We start from the raw sequence: 17631 nt of genomic DNA on the forward strand, positions 1-17631 counted from the left end.
CCTCTGCCTTTCTCTCTTTTGTGTGCATGCATGCACACATGCACACACACATACCTTTGCTTGTTTTTTAAGGACTTTATTTGTCTGTTTGTTTGTTTGTCAAACGTATAGTTTTCCCAGTGGTAATGTACAGCTGTGAGACTTGGACTGTAGGATAGGATAAGATGCAATAGAAGATAGAACAGGAAAGGACAGGAGAGAGGAAAGAATAGAGGATAGGGTAGGGTAGGATAGGAGAGAGCAGGGGTTCCCAACCTGGGGTGCTCGCACCCCCTGTGGGTGCGAGACGATATTCCAAGGGGTGCGAGAAAAGTCCAGGTAAATAATAGGATATTGGCTAGATGTTGGCATTTTTATTTATTATGCAATGGATTAATTTTGTTTTCATTTTAGAGTTAAGTATCGTTCAGTAGTTCCTAAAGTCTAAATTTCAGGGGGTGCGAGGTTTGAGTGAAATTTCTTTAGGAGTGCGGGGCGAAAAAAAGGTTGGGAACCACTGGGATAGAGGATAGGATAGGATAGAAGATAGAAGAGGAAAGAAGAGGAGGGGACAGAACAGAACAGAATAGAGGCTAGGGTAGGGTAGAATAGAACAGAATAGGATAGGATAATAAGAATAGGATAGGATAGGATAGGATAGGATAGGATAGGATAGGATAGGATAATAATAGAATGGAATAGAATAGAATAGAAGACAGGACAGAATATGATAGAACAGAAGATAGGATAGGATAGAACAGAGGGTAGGGGAGGAGTGGGGACGGAGGGTAGGATAGAAGATACGATAGGTTAGGAGAGGAGAGGAGAGATGACGGGACAAGATCAGAGCAGATCAGGGCAGAGTAGAATAGAATAGAACAACAGAACAGAATAAAACAGAACTGAACTTTATTGTCACTTTAAATGGAGACTAATCAGCACACGTTCAAATGAAATTTTGTGGCATGTCAGCTCTCAAAGGATAACCATTATTCATGTGCCCACATATACATGCATATATAACACAGAGAAACATCAGTCTAGTTCAAATGTATACATATACATGGCCAGAACAACAACAGCAACAACAACAAACCCCTGACTGCTGTTTGGACGGACCGAGACTAGAGACTAGAGGTGGTGTTCAGCAGGTTCTGACCAGTTCTGGAGAACCAGTAGTTGAGTAGTTCAGAGAACCGGCAAATCCCACCTCTGATTGGCCCCGCCCCCATCTATTCTCTGCCTCCCATTGAGTCCCAGCTGATCTTTTGTTGCCCTGCACAGGAGAACGGAGCTGGAAAGCAGGTTAGTGGGGTTAGAAGGGAATGGGGATTTTGCAGTAACCTTCCCCTGCCACACCCACCAAGCCACGCCCATAGAACCGGTAGTAAAAAAAAATTGAATCCCACCCCTGATCGAGACTGAAGCTGAAGCCCACCACATGAGAAGAGAGGATTCCTTGGAGAAGACCCTGGTGTTGGGAAAGGCAAATGGCGAAAGGAGAAGGGAATGGCAGAGGAGGAGTTGGTTCGATAATGTTGTCAATGCAACGAACATGAAACTCTGGGAGATAGTGGAGCACACAGGAGGCCTGGCAGGCTAAAGTTCATGAGGTCCCAAAGAATCGGATATGACTTTGAGACTGAACAACATTTTTTATTTATTTATTAAATTTATGTGGTTACCCATCTCTCTGGCATGTGACTCTGGATGGCATACCCAGTTAAGACACAATTAAACACACACACACACACACACACACACACACACACACACACAAACACACTCCCTTTTGCAAAATGTGCATTCTCCTCCTGGAGCTGATAATTTCCATTAAATACTCCGTTCAGGCATTTGTTCTGTTGGCACACAGTTCCTGCAATTGTTTTCAAACATAAGGGGTGAAAAGGGGAAAAGAAAGCTGTCAGCAGAGAACCAGCCGTTGTTTTTAACCTGTATTAGGCTAAATGCTGCATGCAGAGAATGTACTTGGAGTGATTAAATCCCAGTTACTCTGTGTAACAAAAGTTTGCTAAGAATGATTTATCCTCTTGTTTCGTACTTCGAGACTAAGAGAGAAAAAGTGGACAAGGCTTTCTAATGCTGCATGCTTTTAGCGTGTGTTTCTTTCTCAGTCTGTGTGTGTGTGTGTGTGTGTGTGTGTGTGTGTGTGTGTGTGTGTTTGTGTGTGCGTTCAACTGAAAACTAGAAAAGGAAAGAAAGGAAGTAGATCAATGTTTCTCAACCTTGGCCGCTTGAAGATTTACCCCAGAGGTGGGCTTCAAAAATTTTAGCAAAGGGTTCTCTGCCCGATTTCTGGGTGGGTGTGGCTATGGTGGGTGTGGCCTAGTTGGCCTCCTGCACCAAGGTGGGGGAGGGGCTTTTTGCTCTCCCCAGGCTCCAGAGGCTTTCCTCGAGCCTCCAGGAGGGCAAAAAAGGCCACTCTGGGCTCTGAGGCTTTCTGGAAGTTGGAAACAGACCCATTTCCAGCCTTCCCAAACTTCTCGGAGGCCCGTTTTTCAACCTCCCCAAGCCTCCGTGTATGCTTTGCACTTACCTGCATCCAAAACGGGCTGCGTGGGGACTCACGGGAGGGGCAGGGTGGAGTGGACGAGGCCAGCCAGGAGTGGGGTTTGGGGGTTCTCAGAACTGCTCAGAATTTTAGCTAGAGGCTCCCCCGAACCCCTGCAAACCCCTTGCAGCCCATTCCTGGGTTCATGGATTTCAACTCCTAGAATTCCTCAGGGATGAGAATTCTGGGAGTTGAAGTCCTTACATCTTCAAGCGACCAAGGCTGAGAAACACTGAAGTAGAACATATTTTTTTTCCAATGTTAATGTTTCTGGCTTGGATACCATATTTCTACTTGGGTGCGATTTTTGTGATGTGTCATAATTATTTCTGCTTGGTCGCTATGACAGATTGTTCGGATGAGAGTTGTTCATTCTTCACTTCCTCGAATGGCAGAGTTTCAAAGGAGCTCGTCGCCACTGCCCTTTTGGGGATTCATACTATATTTGGAACTGACTCTGACAATTGTTAAGCAACAATAACATCGGACAAAGTCTGACCTGTAAGGATGAATGCCTCGGCCAGGATTCTGCCAAGAAACCCACCCAATGCGATGCTTTCCCCACTGTATGTTCCTTGCATTCGTTTTTCCGTTAATATACTTCCATGCAACATGGTGGTTCTCTTTGGATAATAGTTAGTTATCCATCAATTTGCCAATTTTACCTGTCCTTATGCCTGAATTTTCAGTTGACAAGGGTGCTGGCCTAGAAACTAGGAGTCTGTGAATTCTAGTCCCACTTTAGTCATGAAAACCGGCTGGGTAACTTTGGGCCAATCCCCAGGAGACTAAGAGTTCTAGTCCCACATTAGGCATTAAAGCTGGCTGGGTGACTTTGGGCCAGTCATTCTCTTTCAGCCCAACCAGTGGTGGTGTGCTCCCGGTTCAGATAGGTTCAGTTGTTAAACAAAATCCTCCAACAATCTGCTGAGAGGAGGGAAAAAAGCCTCTGACAATCAATGAAGAGGAGAAAGAACAGAAAAGCGCAGGATCAGCCCTCCTACCCACCACTGTACTTTTCCTTTATCCTCTCAGCTGATTGATGCTACAGGCCTCAGCTGGTGTGTAGAAAGCTGTGTGTGTGTGTGCACGTGGTCACAGAACTGGTAGTGGAACAGGTAGGATCCCACTGTTGAGCACAACCCACCTCAGAGCACTATTGTAGAGAAAATAAGAGGAAGAATAACTACTATGATATGTGTGTTCTCCACCTTGAGTTCTTTCTAAAGTAATACAAGCAGATCAAATCAATCAATAAATAATTTCTACCTGTTGAGCCCCTGCCTGAAATTTAGAGAGGAACTAAAGTTTGTTCCCTCAGAGGAACCAGCTCCATCACCATGGAATGGAATGATACTCATATCATCTCCAAATTTGGGATTGATATTTATTATTATTGATGTATCTTTGACTGCCAGAGATTTAAAAAAAATAAAAATAAATCCTGCCATTGAGGGGAGGTTTTGCCTCTGGCTCCATAGCTATTATGCACAGGAGAAAGCATTCCGGCCTTCTTTGAGGGTTTAAGTCCAGGTGAACCACCTGAGGATTGCGCTGATTAACGCCTTTAAAACAATCGCGCTGTAATTGCACAGGAGAGCTCCCCGATGCCTTTAAACCAGCCTTACCAACCCACTTCAGACTTTGATGGAAAGTAGCCATCCTTCATCCTGGCCATGGCATTTCATGCTGGGATGTAGGAGGGGAACTGAAATACACGAGTGAGAAGTTGCATCGTTAAGATTGGCAGTGGGCGAATAATAGTTTTCACAGAATAGGATTCTGAAACGAGAGTGAGGTACTGATTAATAGCAGCAGGACTCCTCCGGGGCCAGATTGAACATTTTGGCTTTTCGCAAAACTTTTTGCTTTCCAAATCGTTCCCAATCACCCTTCTCCCTCCCCTCCTGTCCTCAAAAAAATAAAATAAAAGGAAAACCAGCAGAGCGATTGTGAGAGAGAGCGCAAGAGACGTAGTTGCCTTCTGCTTCACAAAAGCGACAATGGTGGCAGACTTCCTTAGCTCTTTTGTTCATTCTTGATTGTGTGGTGCTCCTGTTTTTGCGTGGAAGAGGAAAATGTTTTTATTTCTGCTTAAACCTACTATATTTAGACAGAGAATATGGACCTGGGGTCCAGTATCTTTTGTCAATGAATTCTTAGAAGAATTGTGATAACCTACTTGCTGCCTCTGTAGCTTTTTACCGTGAGAGATACAACATGACAGTGGTGGCTAACCTTTTTGGGCTCCTGTGCCAAAAATTGTGAACGTGCTTGCATGCTTGCACTCACATGCCAGCACCCAAAAGGCAATGTTTGCCCCTCACCACATCCCCTACACATGCGCGCCCAATCCCTACCCACCCACCGACTCCCTGCTGCTCCCTTACCTGCATGGCGCCTCACAGCTGATTTTCGGTGGGTTTGAGGCCTTTTTCAGCCTCCCAAATGCTTGAGGAAGGTTTCTGCAGGCTTCTGCAGGCTGAAAACTAGCCCCGTTTCATCACTTCCAGCATTTTTGGAAAAACAGGAATTTGTCTGCTGGTGTAAACAAATAAAGAATTGAACTTGATTGGATTTCACAGTGTCATTCTTGGCTTGGACCTGACAGGAAGTACCTCTCACAATTTTCAATGTTATCTGACGTATCCGAAGCAGAACATGCCTGTCTCTGTCTCTCTGTCTTTGTTTCTGTCTCTCTGTCTCTGTTCTCTCTGTGTGTAGCATTTGTATTTGTGTGTTATGTGTATGTATGGGTTGACATGTACTTTCTTTTGAGAGCAGGCAACAGATTTTCATTTTGAATCTGTGTCACTGTGCTCACACTAAAAAATGACAATAAAGGTTACCTTATTTCTTATGTTATGTTTGTTCTACCTTTCTCCTTGGCTTGCCTATTTTGAGAAGCAAATCATACACACACACACACATACACACATACACACTGGCCCTCTGAGGTCAATAGCTGCACACTTCTCTTCTGCTTGTATCTGATGCTCTTCTGTATTTGTATTTGCTGCTGATTGCACAATTGCTAGAAATACTGAACGACACCTGTAATGCCTATGCTACTAGAAGAGTGGGCTACCTGAATATAACAAACCTTTGTGCATGTGCAGAAACTCATTACAGAACCAAAGTAATCACCCAAAAGGATGTGCCCCACCTCTTCCTTCCCCGATGAAAAGATGCTATTCAATTTTCTTCATCCCCATGATTAAGTAATGTTACCTTGAGATATACTTGGGCCAGTTTCCATGTGAACTTGGCATGGAATTCCAATTTATTTTTAGTTTAACGACCAAGAAGCACATTGATGGCCTCAGGGCAATTTATAAGCTCCTATATACCTACCCCTCCTCCCTTGTTTCTTTCTTGAACAGGAACTGGGGGTGGGGTGGGGGAAATCACACTGACATTTTCTAATTCCATTTTGGTTTTCACCTTCTTCTATAGCAGTGGTTGCCAATCAATGGGCCGGGGTCCACTGGTGGTCTGCAGGAAAATTTTGGTGGTCTGCAGAGATGTCCCGGGTCATCAAAGGGGTCCTTGGTGCTCTCTAAGATTGATTGTTTTCTTACAGACATTTCATTACCCTAACTAACCCTGAAGATGTTTGGATCATGAAACATCTGCAAGAAAACAACCATGCTCAGAGAGCACCAAGGACCCCTCATTTCAATCCTGAGCTACAAATGTTCTCCTTTATTGGTCACAAGTCACTTTTTTCAGTGCCATTGTAACCCCAGACGGTCACTAAATAAACTGTTGTAAGTCGAGGACTACCTATAGCAGACTAGAGAGTCGTTCTACCAAAAGCGGGTGAGTCTGGATGAAAACCTGGAGACTGTGAGTTCTAGTCCCGAAATCCAGCCCGAAACCCAGAAGAATGACTCTGGGATGGCCACGCTCTCTCAAGCCCAACCCACCTCACAGGGTTGTTGTTGGGGGGGGAAAGAGGAGGAGGAGGAGGAAGAAGCATTATACATATTGGCTGTTTTGAATTAAAGTAATAAAATAAATCTAATAAACCCAACCAACCCTTGGCATGATGTTTGTGTGACTCAGCGATGCATGAAGATGTGCCTCGTGCAATATCCACTTCATGGCTGAACCGAGGGAGGAGACAGCTTTCAACTTTCCTTGAAACCATCTTGCTGTGTCTTTTTGGGTCTCATCTCCACATCACCCTCCTTCCTTCGCCATCTCCCTTCTTCCTTCCTAGACCCACAGAATCAGAACAGCTGCCTTCCCACCTGCCAATCTAAACCGAGCCCCAAGTGGTATATATTTCATTTTCCTTTTGCGTCGATGCCTATACCAGTGGCTCTTTAATTATTTTTTCTGTGCTGTTTTTTTTTTTTCTTTCACCTTCCAGTTTTTGCTTCCTCCACTCAGGTTGCAGAAACCTTTCAAATCCCCAAAGAGCAGAGAACGCTACAAATAAATTGAAGAACATACTTGTGAATGCCAATAATGCTCTTTCCTCAATTCTAAATCCAAACAGGTAGCAGAAACTAAGCTATATAAAAAAAAAAACCCACAACACCTCAGTTTTGACAACCTGTAGGCAGGACAAGAAACAATGGAGGGAAACGAATCAAGGAGAGAAGCAACCTAGAACTAAGGAGAAACGTCCATCGTTCTCTCTAGGGAGAACAATAAGTCAGTGGAATGGCTTGACTCCAGAACTTGTGGGTGCGCCATCACTGGAGGCTTTTAAAAAGAGACTGGACAACTATTTACCTGAAATGGTTCAGTGTCTCCTGCCTGGGCAGGAGGTTAGACTAGAAGACCTCCAAGGGTTAGTTTAGTTTAGTTTATTGTCATTGCACCTCATAAATGAAATCAAACACCATCTTCAATGCACATCATGACCATGACCATGAAAATAAACACAAACACACATCCTTCACTGGGGTGGGATTCAAAAATTTTAACAACCGGTTCTGCGGGTGTGGCTTAGGTGGTGGGCATGGCTTGGTGGTCATGTGACTGGGTGGACACAGCTTGATGGTCATGTTATTGGCTGGGCGTGGCCAACTCAATATCACTCACATCGAGGCACGCATCTCCTCGCCTGGCCTCTCATGACTGTGGGGATGCTGCAACAGTCGTGAGTGTGAAAAATGGTCATACGTCACTTTTTTCAGTGCCATTGTAACTTTGAATGGTCCCTCCACACAAGCAAAGTATCAGCAAAGGAGGGGATAAAAAACTCTAGAGAAGTTCCTGAGACAAGAAGTCTAGTCCTGCCAAGAATGTAATAAGGGTTAACAGAGAGGCAGTTTCTGTAAGCAACACCAGAATGTTTCCTTCCTGCCTCCCTTACAGGATTAGGCCAGTAATTTCTTCTAACAACCGGTTCTCTGAACTGCTTAGAATGTTAACAACCGGTTCTAGAGAATAGGTGCAAAATGGAAGAATCCCACCCCTGTCCTTCACCCTCCACACATTGAACCAAAAATCCCCAACACCGCCCCAACACTGCACTATACAGCAGAATTCAAAAGAGCTACTGCTCTGGGATAGAAGCTGTTTTTCAGCCTATTTGTCCTTGTTTTTATTATCCTGTACCGTAATAGTTCAAAAGAACGGTGTGCCCAGGATGAGATGGATCTTTGAGAATCTTTTGAACTTTCTTAAGGCAGTGGGAGCTATAAAGCTCTTCCAAAGAGGGGAGAGGGCAACCAATTATTTTCTGGGCAATGACGTTAACCCTCTGGAGTGCTTTCCTATCTGCCCCTGTGCAATTGGCAAACCATACAGAGGTGCAGTAAGTTAAGTTGGTCCCTTCCAACTCTGTTATTCTGTTATTTTAATCCTCCTCACGTTCTTTGGAGGGCAGTGAAAACAAATATATACCAAACTCAATCTAGTCAACTACTAATCTAATAGATTAGTAGTTTTAAACTATTCACTATTGACCTCACCCCATTCCTAAGAGGTCTGTAAGGGGCGTGCATAAGTGCACAACTGTGCCTGCCGTCCCTGTCCTATTATCCCCATTTATTCGTACCTATTTCCTGTGTAATTTCCCTTCCTACTCATGTTTATATTTATACCTATTATCTTGTAAGCGATTGACAAATCAAATAGATAAATAGTGCCTTTTCAGCAGATCCAGTATATTATTCATTGGGTTAATCATAGTCAACCATCGTTTTGGAAAAATGCAAAATCTTAGAGCACTTCCTTCAGTCACTATACCAGAAAAATTTCCATATGTCAAAAAGCAAGTGAGTGTCTACATTATTTATTGCCTGAAGAATGTTCTCCTTGAGTAACTTAAACATCAGATGCATTGAATATTTGGGGACAAATGAAGAGTGATTTTTAAAAAGAAATATTTTTCCTAAACTTCTAAAAACTGTATTAACATTCCCATGAGAAGACTCTAATTATATGATTACTAGGAGCCGACAATGATTTGATGGGACCTAATTAAAAAAATCATCAATGTTGGCAGCATCTTAAAACATAAATTGTTAGGAGATGCATACAGTAGTTTTTACTTTATACCTATTCATGTTTGAGTTTTATCATCCAATTAACAACTGTATTAACATAGTCATAGAGGAGTGAATGTTATACTGTGTGATATATTTTGCTGGTTATTACTCTATCACTGTATTTATTTGCTTCACTCTGTTTTTGTTCTTTTTAAGTTTTGCTGGTTATCGACCAAATAAATATTACTGTTTAATTCATTTTTGCATGTTAGGATTTCTTTGCTTCCTTATGAGCCTTGTTCTATTACCTGATCAGTCACTAACCCAGAAAAATCTCATTTGACATCTGGTGGTACATGATTTGGACCAAATGGGTCTGGAAGAGACTGGACTTCCCTCTGTCAGAAATGGTATAGAGTCTCCTGCTTGGGCAGGGGAGGGAGAGAGTAGGACTAGATGACCTTACAAGGTTCCTTCCAACTCTGTCAATCTGTTAAAAGTCTCTGGCTAGAGATTGCTTGTCTACCAACTTTCTATAGGAAGTGCTTGATAGCCTAATAGTACTTTGGCCAGAAGACTAGTCCTTATGGTTACTTCCCTTCCCATATTCAGAGAGGCAGATGTTTGGACTCATTCATGGAGAACTTTGCTTTTTTCAATAGTTCTTTCTTTCCAAATCTTTTTCATACTTAGAAAAGCAAAATGGCTTAATTAGTGGTTAAGGCACCAGGCTAGAAAGCAGGTGACTATGAATTCAAGAACCTGTCTTAGTCATGAAAGCCAGCTGGGGGACTTTGGGCCAGTCACCGGGAGATTTGAGAGTTCTAGTTCCATATTAAGCATGAAAATCAGCTGGGTGACTGGGCCAATCCCCAGAAGACCTTCTTCCTCTTCTTTTCCCCACAACCAGTTTGTGAGGGGGGTTGGGCTCAGAGAGGATAACTGGTCAAAGGCATGTCTAGAACGCACAGTGCTCTGGTGATTGAACCTAAGTCGCCCAGGCAGTTTTCATGCCAAAAGCAGGACTAGAACTCACACATTCCTTGTTTCTAGCCTGGTACCTTAACCACTACTAGGCCAGATTGGTCCTATCTATCATATCTGCCGGTCTGCCTATCTCTCTCTCTCTCTCTCTCTCTCTCTCTCTCTCTCTAATCTATCTATCATCTATCTATCATCTATCTGTCTGTCTGTCTGTCTATCTATCTATCTATCTATCTATCTATCTACCTACCTACCTACCTCATTATCTCATAGGCCACATTTCACCTTCTGAAGCAGTCTACCTCTCTAGAGCTGTTTTTTAGGCATAATAAATAGTTGAGCTCACATAAACTCATTGTAAAATTCAGGGCATAGATGTTCAAATTTAAAATTCACTGAAAGCCCTTCCCCATATTCACAATCCTTCAGTTACATTCTCTATCTCAGCTCCTCTGATAGAATAGAATTCTTTATCTGGCGAGGCTAACTTGGTTTCATTTCATTATTACATTTATAGGCCACTCCATTCCAGATTTCCATCCAGTTTCTGTCCAGACAGACCAGCTGTTGGAAGGAGCCTGCCTTTCACCTCCCAAGTCCGTTTTGGTTGACTTCATCGTGTCTGGAACAAACTGTCTATTTCACAGGATCGTTGTTATAAGGAATTTAAGTGAAATTCCCCTACAAGTTTTCTTAAACTCTCAGAGGAAAACAGAATGTAAGTCTAATAACTCATCATCCAACTTCTGGGGGGGAAACGAAACAAACAAACAAACCACAGACTGGAGAATGCTGGTCACCACGGATGAGTGCATTGAGCATGTCAAGATTAATCACATCTTACAGTTCTCTCCACCACCACCACCAGGATCTGCCTTTTTCAAGGCCTCCTCTCATATTTTAATCGGATAACTTCTTAATATGATCCCTTGGGGACAATTATGTTGGCTCAATGCAATCTATTAAGACCATGTTATCGCAGATTAATTAGCCGTGTCTTGAAAACAGACGTACTTGTCTACCCTTCCAGCGGCTTCTCAGCTGTGGCTCTCCTCTTCTGGACCCAAGGCCATTCCTCACTGTCACTCTTTTCTCCAACATAGCATGCCAGTGGCTTATGTTCTCCAACCTTTCCTTCACTCTTCTTGCTACAGAGATAAAAACGAACTTTTGTCCACCCAACACTCTCGTGGAATTGCATTCCTCTGCATAAATTGCCTTTACTGCTGAAGTCTTGTTTTCTTAAACATCTACAGACACCTCACATCTTGGACATAAACTGTTTCAACTTCTACCCTCAAAACGACACTATAGGGCATTGCACACCGGAACAACTAGACACAAGAACAGTTTTTCCCTGAATGCCATCCCTCTGCTAAACAACAAATTCCCACAACATGGTTAACTTATTTACTAAGACTCTATTACTGTTATTCTTCTCTTCCTTCCTAGCACCTATCTCTTCCTGCTTATGACTATAACCATGTTGCTGTATCTTTGCAGTTTATATTGTTTTATTTGTTTCCTAGTATGATTTGATTGCTTATTAGTAACCTATGGTTATCACTAAGCAACCATGTTACTAACTTAGCAACCATGTTACTAACTTAACAACTGCAATGATTCACTTAACGATTGTGGCAATAAAGGCTGTAAAATGGGGCAAAACTGTCTTGCTTAGAAGAAATGTCTCACTCAGCAACAGCAATTTTGGACTCAGTTGTGGTCCTAAGTCGAGGGCTATCTGTAATTGTTTTAACATTCCCCTTTTTATATTTTCTCAGGAATGGAAGGAGTTCTTCCTCCTTCAGACTTTTCCGCAGCGTACATTGCCATTTCATACACTTTTGTCATATACTTTATGTTTAATTGAAAGGCTGCAATTCTGAATGGCTTACAATGCATAAATGACAATGTAAAACAATTAGAAGGGTAAAAATATTAAAGCATTGGGTATTGAAAGATTATATGAGCAACAAATAAAAATTGTTAACAAACCTCATGATAAAACTCAAAAAGCCGTACATTTTGAATGCTAACAAGCTTACACTTTATGCGTCGGTTCCCAAATATGAAATTAGAGAATTGCACATTCAGATGTGTCATAAATAATTTTTCCTCTTATTCCAACCCATTGCATCCACACGGCAACAGTTGAGAAAAACTGATCCAACTAGTTTTCCAGTTAGAACAGATTTGTCTCAGCTCCAACCTTTGTTCCAGGAAATTTAACTTCTTAGGCAGTACAATGACAAGACTCTCAAGTGTTGGGTCATCCAAATTCAATTTTTGTTTGCTGTTCGTGAGACAGCTTTGGGCGGTTTACTTTTCCCACCCCCCCTCCATAATCTAGGCTTAAACGTATGACATATTAAGTCACGTTTTGAAAACAGGAGCTCAATAAAATTCTCATCCTAGGACTTCCTGCCTGGGGTTTCAAATATGTGGAAAGAAAACAAAGTCCGATCAACTTTAAGATCGTTTGAGGCCTCTGATGAAATGCAGCTTAGTTACATCAATAAGGAAAAGCATCAGCATTTTTTTCTTGCTTGCCTTCTTCAGCTAATTCCCTCCTGAAGAACAAGTTCAGGGGCTGCCCCAAAGAAGAGGGAGTCAAGCTATTCTCCAAAGCACCTGAGGGCAGGACAAGAAGCCATGGATGGAAACTAATCAAGGAGAGAAGCAACTTAGAAACAAGGAGGAATTTCCTGACAGTTAGAACAATTAATCAGTGGAACAACTTGCCTCCAGAAGTTGTGAATGCTCCAACACTGGAAGGTTTTTAGAAAGATGTTGGATAACCATTTGTCTGAACTGGTGTAGGGTTTCCTGCCTAGGCAGGGGGTTGGACTAGAAGACCTCCAAGGTCCCTTCCAACTCTGTTATTCTATTCTATTCTATTCTATTCTATTCTATTCTATTCTATTCTATTCTATTCTATTCTCTCTATTCTCTTCCATTCTCTTCTATTCTATTTTATTCTATTCTACTCTACTCTACTCTACTCTACTCTACTCTACTCTACTCTACTCTACTCTATTCTACTCTACTCTACTCTACTCTACTCTGTTCCGTTCCGTTCCATTCCATTCCATTCCATTCCATTCTATTCTCTCTATTCTATTCTATTCTATTCTATTCTATTCTATTCTATTCTATTCTGTTCTGTTCTGTTCTGTTCTGTTCTGCTCTGCTCTGCTCTGTTCTGCTCTGCTCTGCTCTGCTCTGCTCCGTTCCCTTCCGTTCCCTTCTGTTCCCTTCCCTTCCATTCCATTCTATTCTATTCTGTACTCTACTCTACTCTACTCTACTCTACTCTACTCTACTCTACTCTACTCTACTCTACTCTACTCTTGCTTCCAGAAGTTGTGGATGCTTCAACACTGGAAGCTTTTAAGAAAAGATTGAATAACTACTTGTCTGAAATGGTGCAGTGTTTCCTGCCTAAGCAGGAGGATGGATTAGAAGTCTTCTGAGGTCCCTTCCAACTCTGTTATTCCATTCCACTTTTCCTTAGATTGTCTGAAACCCAAGAGCAGACGTGAAAAGCATCCTCTCTACTAGAAGATTAAACTGCCAAGGGAACCAGCATTTGTTGTTGCTGCTGCTCTTTCTTTTAACAGCCCAAGATGGCAAATGCAGGTACTCCTCGACATACAACAGTTCATTTAGTGACCGTTCAAAGTTGCAACGGCACTGGAAAAAGTAGCTTATGACCATTTCTCACATGATTTTTGCAGCATCCCCATGGTTGTGTGATCAAGATTTAGGTGCTTGGCAACTGGTTCATATTTAAACTTAGACTTAGATTTTATTGACACTTTGAATGTACACGAATCGGCAAAAATTAAAATGAAGTTTCGTTGCATATTTATGACGGTTGCAGCATCCCAGGTCATATGATCCCCCTTTTAGGACCTTCTGACAGCTAAAGTCAACAGGGAAGCCAAATTCATTTAACAACTTAAAAACTGCAGTGATTCACTTAACGACTCTGGCAAGAAATGTCATAAGACGGAGCAGAGCTCACTTAACAACTGCCTTACTAAGCAACAGAAATTTTGGGATCAGCTGTGAAGGGGAACTTACCAAATTTGCGGAGGTTACTAAGCTGGCAGGAATAGCTAACACCCAAGAAGATAGGCTCAAGATCCAGATGGATCTTGACAGACTAGAACAGTGGGCCATATCTAATAACATGAAATTCAATATAGAGAAAAGCCAAGTCCTAAACTTAGGCAAGAAAAACCAAAAGGAGCCATATAGACTGGGTGCAACCAGGCTCAATAGCAGTAACTGGGACGGGGATCTTGGAGTCTTAGTGGACAACCAGCTAAATAGGAGCCAGCAGTGTGCAGCAGCAGCCAAAAAAGCTAATGCAATCCTAAATTGCATTAACAGAGGGATACAATCAAGATCAAGGGAGGTACTAATACCACCCTATAAAGCCTTAGTAAGACCACACCTAGAGTACTGCATCCAGTTTTGGTCACCACATTATAAAAAAGATGTTGAGACTCTAGTACAGAGAAAAGCAACCAATATGCTTAGGGGACTGGACACTAAAACATACAATGAATGATTGTAGGAACTGGGCATGGTTAGTCTAGTGAAGACAAGGAGCAAGGAAGACAAGATAGCAGTGTTCCAATATTTGAGTGGCTGCCACAGAGAGGAGGGGTCAAGCTATTTCCCAAAGCACCCGAAGGCCAGATAAGGAATAACGGATGGAGACTGACCAAGGAGAGATTCAACCTGGAAACAAGGAGAAATTTTCTGACAGTGAGAGCAATCAACCCATGGAATGGAAGTTGCCTTCGGAAGTCGTGGGAGTTTCATCACTGGAGGTTTTCAAGAAGAGACTGGACTCCCACCTGTTAGAAATGGTGTAGGGTCTCCTGCTTGGGCAGGGGTTTGGACTAGGTGGCCTCCAAGGTGTCTTCCAACTCTGCTAATCTGTTAAATCTGCTAAAGACTAACTGTACAGCCATGGAATGATCAAGGGCTTGAATGGCCTTATGTATCTTTTGTCTTCAGTCTTTAATTATAGATCCATCTCTCTCCGGTACTTTCATTCTGTCAATGTCATAGATCCACTGCAACAGTTGGAGGTGGAAAAGAGAGATCTCCACATGAGATCACTTTTAGCTGATTCTCATTTTCTTTCCTTGGGAGTAAATCCTCTTGAGGTCAAGACAGGTAGCCCTCAACTTACAACAGTTCATTTAGTGACTGTTTGAAGTTTACACTGGCACTGAAAAAAGGGACTTTGTGACCATTTTTCAACACTTAACAATTGTTGAAACATCCCATTGTCATGTGATCAGAATTGAGATGCTTGGCAACAGGCATGTATTTATGACGGTTGCAGTGTCCTGGGATCACGTGATCACTTTTTTTGCAAACTTCTGACCAGCAAAGTCAATGAGGAAGCCAAATTTACTTAACAACCATGTTGCTGACTTAACAACTGAAGTGATTCATTTAACAAGTGTGGTCAGAAAGGACGTAAAATGGAGCAAAGCTTCACTTAACAACTGTCTATCTTAGCAACATAAATTTTGGTCTCAATTGTGTTTGTAAGTCGAGAACTAACTGTAGAATTTAATTCTGATTAAACCTGCAATGGACTACATTGATAATTTCTGTTGCACGCTGCTCCCTAAAGCACACTCACCGCCCAAAAAGTGGCATTAAATAACCTTAAGTGTTGGGTTCTTCTTTCCAAAAAAAGAGTTTTTCAGCCTATTCAGACATCAGATATGGTGCTGTATTTTTAGAAAACATCAACTCATTCATATTGATATGAGCGGGCGGTAGCATAATCATTGTCGTCATTTCCACCATTACCGGCACACTGTTATAATTCAATGCTTTTTTTTTCTACCAAATTTTGGCACCACAATCTTGCAGATCTGACAGTACTAAACTGTTGCAAACGTATTTAGGAAAAATGTGAATTTGGACAGCCTTCCTGTTTGCATATTCAAACCTGATCAACTTTACGGGGAAAAACAATATATCCCCTGCAAAATCGATCATTATCTACTCCTAGTTTGCAGATATCACATGTTGTGGTTCACCAGCAGCCGGTGCAGACGACAGCGGAATCGGACAGTGGAGAAGAATGAGGACCAGTCACGGAATCTGGAGAGGACTTGGATGAGGTTCCTGCGTCTGATGCAGAGATGGGGCCAGGACCATCTGCGAGTGGGGTGCTGCCTTCGGAATCTGGCAGCAGCAAGGCAGAAAACCCAGGGGAGCCTGTTCCCAGTGTGCGTATGCACAGAGCTGCTAGAAGGCGAGAGCAACTGAAACAAAAGGGGCGATTTGGGAGTAAGGCTGAGAGGTGATTTCCCCTCCCATAAGGGCTAAAAGTCTTGCCAAGATGATGAAACCTTTTCAGGAAGCAAAGTAGTTCGATTGGTTCTGAATCATCCTTGAAGCTCTTTGTACTTCGGTTGGTTTTTCTTGTACTTTGGTTGGTTTCTTTTCTAATTAATCTGATACTTCTGTTTTTGGCAGCACTTCACAGAACTGAAAGGTGGGTGCTTATCTTGGGGGACTGTTTGAGATTAATTCCAGCTGGGAATGAAAACAATTCCGGGCATTGCAATAAAATAGGTTTTGTTTTTAAAACAAGTTTGTGAATAATTACAGTTTATGAAGCCTGGGTCAGAACATCACCTGAGGTATTAGTACCTCTCTATAAAACCTTAGTGTGGCCACACCTGGAATACTGCATCCAATTTTGGTAAACAAAATATAAAAAAAAGATGTTGAGACTCTGGAAAGAGTGCAGAGAAGAGCAACAAAGATGATTAGTGGACTGGAGGCTAAAACATATGAAGAACGATTGCATGGATTGGGTATGTCTAGTCTAGTGAAGAGAAGGACCAGAGGAGACATGATAGCAGTGTTCCAATATTTGAGAAGCTGTCACAGAAAGGAGGGGGTCAAGCTATTTTCCAAAGCACCTGAAGGCCAGACAAGAAACAATGGATGGAAACTGATCAAGGAGAGATGGTTCAACCTAGAAATAAGGAGAAATGTTCTGATACTGTAGTAAGAACAAATGAATAGCTTGCCATCAGAAGTTGTGGGTGCTTCATCACTGGAGGCTTTCAAGGAGAGACTGAACAGCCACTTGCCAGAAATGGTATAGGGTCTCCTGATTGAGCAGGGGGTTGGACTAGATGACCTACAAGGTTCCTTCCAAATCTATTATTCTGTTATCTGTCATAAGCCTTAAACACATATCATAGCCCTACTGGAGATTATTATTTTGCCATTCTAAATCAGCAGCTACATTCTCACACGTAAGCAAAACCATTACATTATAATTTGCAAAACTTGGTTTTTCCACACAGAGCAATTAAATATCATTGCTGAGACCCATAAAGAGAAACAAAACAATCTTCAAAATCAAAGTAAGGTAGCAATTGTGTCATTAAAAAAAAAAAACTTGCAGAAATAAAGAGATACAGGGAAGTATGTGTACAAGGGTTTACGGTTTCTGCTCTCCTCTGGCTGTGCTTGTGGTTAAGATTCATTCCCAATTATGAGCAGAATGTCATTTAATTGCAAACATAATATTTGCAGCCGATAATTAAAAAAAAAACATCCTGTGTTTACGAATCAGTA

The 17631-nt window shown here is 42.1% G+C and overlaps 2 long non-coding RNA genes across 2 annotated transcripts; one reads left to right on the forward strand and one right to left on the reverse strand.

Annotated features, from left to right (window-relative positions):
- Window positions 1-3924: 3924 nt before the first annotated feature.
- Window positions 3925-12244, reverse strand: LOC148126459 (uncharacterized). Its single transcript, XR_015743308.1, has 4 exons — window positions 12036-12244; window positions 11002-11135; window positions 4942-5089; window positions 3925-4259 (listed from the first exon to the last, which is right to left on the reverse strand). It is a non-coding gene; the product is annotated as an uncharacterized LOC148126459 (long non-coding RNA).
- On the forward strand, window positions 10174-16629 carry LOC148126460 (uncharacterized). The gene is made up of 3 exons (XR_015743309.1): window positions 10174-10705; window positions 13505-13629; window positions 16043-16629. It is a non-coding gene; the product is annotated as an uncharacterized LOC148126460 (long non-coding RNA).
- The last annotated feature ends 1002 nt before the right edge of the window (window positions 16630-17631 follow it).

The sequence above is a fragment of the Pseudonaja textilis genome, chromosome 3 (genome assembly GCF_049901715.1).
Source record: "Pseudonaja textilis isolate UNSWEBS1 chromosome 3, rPseTex1.2, whole genome shotgun sequence".
NCBI lineage: Eukaryota > Metazoa > Chordata > Lepidosauria > Squamata > Elapidae > Pseudonaja > Pseudonaja textilis.